The following is a 4039-nucleotide window of genomic DNA, read 5'->3' as shown; positions in this document are numbered from 1 at the left end:
CAATGATAGTCAAATCGGGTCGAATGCGCGCGAAATAATCCTTAAAACCATTTGTTAACCGAATCAACCCCGAATGGACCAAATTCCGTCTTAAATCTTTTCATTCATCATAATTATGTCACCCGAGTTGATAGGGTTGACGGTTCCTTTTTACAACACTTACTTTAACATTTAAACGAAAATTCGCGCACCGCCGACTCGATTGACGAAGCACTAACCACGAGAGCCCCGAGCACCAAAAAAATAATTTTTCCACAGCTCTTAAACCTCCCTAGGGCTGCACAAACTGAATCGGTCGGTCACCCGATCAACTAACGCATCAAACTCAACAATTTGCAATTCTACACCCGATAAACCCTAGTTTTCGAACTAAAATCGATTGACCGACCTAAACACCTCCAATGACCATGAAATTTTAATATGATGTAAATGCCATACCTGGGGATCTTTCTACACCGGAAACTCTAATTTTTATCCACAGGAAGTGGGTCAATTGCACTCTAGCCAAAATCTGCCCAACGAAAAGTTTCGGCAAAATTGAGCATCAAAACGATTAGGGGTGAGCAAAAAGAGTGTTGGGGATTGTAGTACATACCTTGAACTACCTCTAGGAACTTGGAATCGATCAAAAAGTCGAAGCAATGAAGGGGGGGGCTGGAGTTGGCCGATCGGCAGCTGCAAGATAGGTTTAGGGTTTTATTTTTTTTTATGTTATAACTTAAGATATTACACTCTAGTCCTTGTAGATTCAAGTGTAAGGCAAAATGGAAGGAATTGTTAGGTTCTTTAACGTACCGGGATGACGTGATGGCTTCCGAGAAGCGTCGGTTAAGTCCCGAGAGTTATACATACTCTACAAGCTTTAGTTCTTCAAACCGGAGTTAACGGGTGTTACAAGTCCACCCCCATTACAATGGGATTCGTCCTCGAATCCCGATGCGACAGGAACAACTGCGGATAATGCCTCATCATTTCATCTTCGGACTCCCAAGTGGCCTCAAAACCCCTACGGTGCTTCCACTGTACCTTCACCTGCCTAACCACCTTATTTCTCAAGCGCCTCTCCTGACGGTCAAGGATAGCAATCGGTTGCTCAACGTAATTCAGCTTACCATCGAGCTCAATATCGTCAAGAGGCACATGGGCCTCCTCATCCGCTAAGCATTTCCTCAGATGAGACACGTGAAAAGTAGGATGAATTCCCACGAGCTCCTCGGGTAAATCCAGTCTATAAGCTACCTCGCCAACTCGGGCCAAAATACGGAACGGGCCAATAAACCTCGGACTGAGCTTCCCCCTCTTACGAAAACGAATAATGCCCTTCCAGGGAGAAACTTTTAACATAACCCGATCCCCAACCTCAAACACGATAGGCCTTCGCCTTTTATTGGCATAAGATTTTTGACGATCATGCGCGGCCTTCATAAATGCCTTAATCTTGTCGAGTTTCTCAGTCGTAGCCTCGACCACCTCTAAACTACCTAACTGCTTTTGACCAATGGAACCCCAACTGATAGGAGTTCGACACCTTCTACCATACAACATCTCAAACGGTGGCATACCAATCGTGGCGTGATAACTGTTATTATACGAAAACTCCATCAACGGTAAGTGACGGTCCCAACTACCACCAAAGTCGATAACACAAGACCGCAACATATCCTCGAGAGTTTGAATGCTCCTATCGGACTGACCATCCGTCTGCGGGTGATAAGCAGTACTAATGAGGAGTTTGGTACCCATCTCCTCGTGAAACCTTTTCCAAAACCTGGAAGTGAAACGCGTATCCCTATCCGAAACAATAGATACCGGCACCCCGTGCGTAGAGACGATCTCACGAATAAACACATCGGCCAGCTGCTCAGAATTAAAAGTCTCTCGAATCGGCAAGAAGTGAGCGCTCTTGGTCAATCTATCCACGATTACCCAAATGGTGTCATAATTACCCCTAGGAGTACGAGGCAAATTAGTCACAAAATCCATAGTAAGATGTTCCCATTTCCACTCAGGTATTTCCAACGGCTGAAGTTTCCCAAACGGCTTCTGATGCTCGGCCTTAACCTGTAGAACGTCAAACACTTACTCACGTACTGAGCCACCTCAAATTCCATTGCAGGCCACCAATAATTTTTCTTCAAGTCTTGGTACATATTGGTCGCGCCCGGGTGAATAGAATAGCGCGAATTGTGTGCCTCATCCAAAATTTTATCTCTGAATCTTCCATACCTCGGTACCCATAAACGACCATCCTTATATTTCACCCAAATACGCTCTCACATAATCCATTCCACCTGCAACGCTTCATTCTGTACGTTGGCTATTTGTTTCAAAATGTCGAGTTTGAGAATAAGCTGGTAGGATTTCACACGAATAGGTTTTGGTCTCTCCTTCCGGCTTAACGCGTCGGCCACCACGTTAGTCTTACCCGGATGATACATGATCTCCAGGTCGTAGTCCTTAATCAACTCCAACAATCGACGCTGCCGCATATTCAGTTCCTTTTGCTCGAAAAAATACTTTAAGCTCTTATGATCGGTATAAATAACGCAAGGAACACCGTACAAATAATGCCTCCACAACTTAAGCGCAAACACAACCGCTGCCAGTTTTAAATCGTGGGTAGGATAATTCGCCTCGTGAGGCTTCAATTGCCGTGAGGCATAAGCGATGACTCGACCTCGCTGCATCAAAACACACCCAAGCCCCTGATAAAAGGCATCAGAATACACCACCAAATCGTCGGTACCATCAGGTAAAGCTAAGATCGGGGCATGCGTCAATCTATTCTTCAACTCGAGAAAAGCCTCCTCCTGTTCCGTACCCCAAATGAACTTAACACTTTTCTTAGTTAGCTTGGTTAGCGAAGAAGCAATTTTCGAAAAATCGGGAATAAAGCGGCGGTAATACCCCGCCAAACCCAGAAAACTACGGATTTCGGTTGGAGACTTAGGAGACTCCCATTCATTCACGGCTTCCACCTTTGCAGGGTCAACCAGAATACCACTCGGGTTAATAACATGGCCCAAGAATTGAACCTCATATAACCAGAAGGAACACTTAGAAAATTTCGCATACAATTTGTTCTTTTGCAGAGCCTCCAGCACTTCCCTGAGATGACCGGCGTGATCGGATTCACTTTTTGAGTACACAAGAATGTCGTCGATGAACACAATAACCGAACGATCGAGCATCGGTCTACACACCCTGTTCATAAGATCCACGAACGCAGCCGGTGCGTTGGTCAAACCGAAAGACATCACCAGAAATTCGTAATGTCCATAACTAGTGAGGAAGGCAGTCTTAGGAATATCTTCCACCCGAATCTTCAGCTGATGATACCCGGGCCTAAGGTCGATCTTCGAGAACCAACTAGCTCCTTGGAGCTGATCAAATAAATCGTCGATCCTTGGGAGAGGGTACCGATTTTTGACAGTGAGCTTGTTTAATTCACGATAGTCAATGCACATCCGCATGCTACCGTCTTTCTTCTTAACGAACAAGACCGGGGCACCCCAAGGCGAGATGCTCGGTCGAATAAAGCCCTTATCGAGCAAGTCTTCCAACTGAGCCATAAGTTCCTTCATTTCATTCGGCGCTAGGCGGTAGGGAGCTCAGGCAACGGGTTTGGCGCCCGGTACAAGGTCTATCTGGAACTCGACCTCGCAATTCGGCGGCACATCTGACAAATCATTTGACAAAATTTTATTTAACTTAAAATAATTTTATTTGATTTAAAAATATTTTTTAACAATCTAATTTGTTTAATAATATAAAATAGAATGCTTTAAAAAAAATAAGGAAATAAAACGGCATGACCCCAGGTCTTCGTGCCTGCACTCTCACGCACTAACCATTTGAACCAGATTGTTATTTGTTTTAAGAATGAAAATTGAAATTATAAATATATCAAAAACCATTGTTTGTCAGTCTCAGTATTTTTACTATTCATCAAATTCTTATCCTCAGCCACAAGTTTCTACTCTTATCATACGTGTTCTTATCTGGTCCTCACATATTCAACTCTCATTTGCCTCTCTCT

This window comes from Bidens hawaiensis, unplaced genomic scaffold, assembly GCF_021521415.1.
Source record: "Bidens hawaiensis isolate Kalapana, Puna unplaced genomic scaffold, B.hawaiensis_p1.1 tig00025880_1, whole genome shotgun sequence".
Classification (NCBI taxonomy): domain Eukaryota; kingdom Viridiplantae; phylum Streptophyta; class Magnoliopsida; order Asterales; family Asteraceae; genus Bidens; species Bidens hawaiensis.
Note: the sequence above shows the minus strand (reverse complement) of the source record.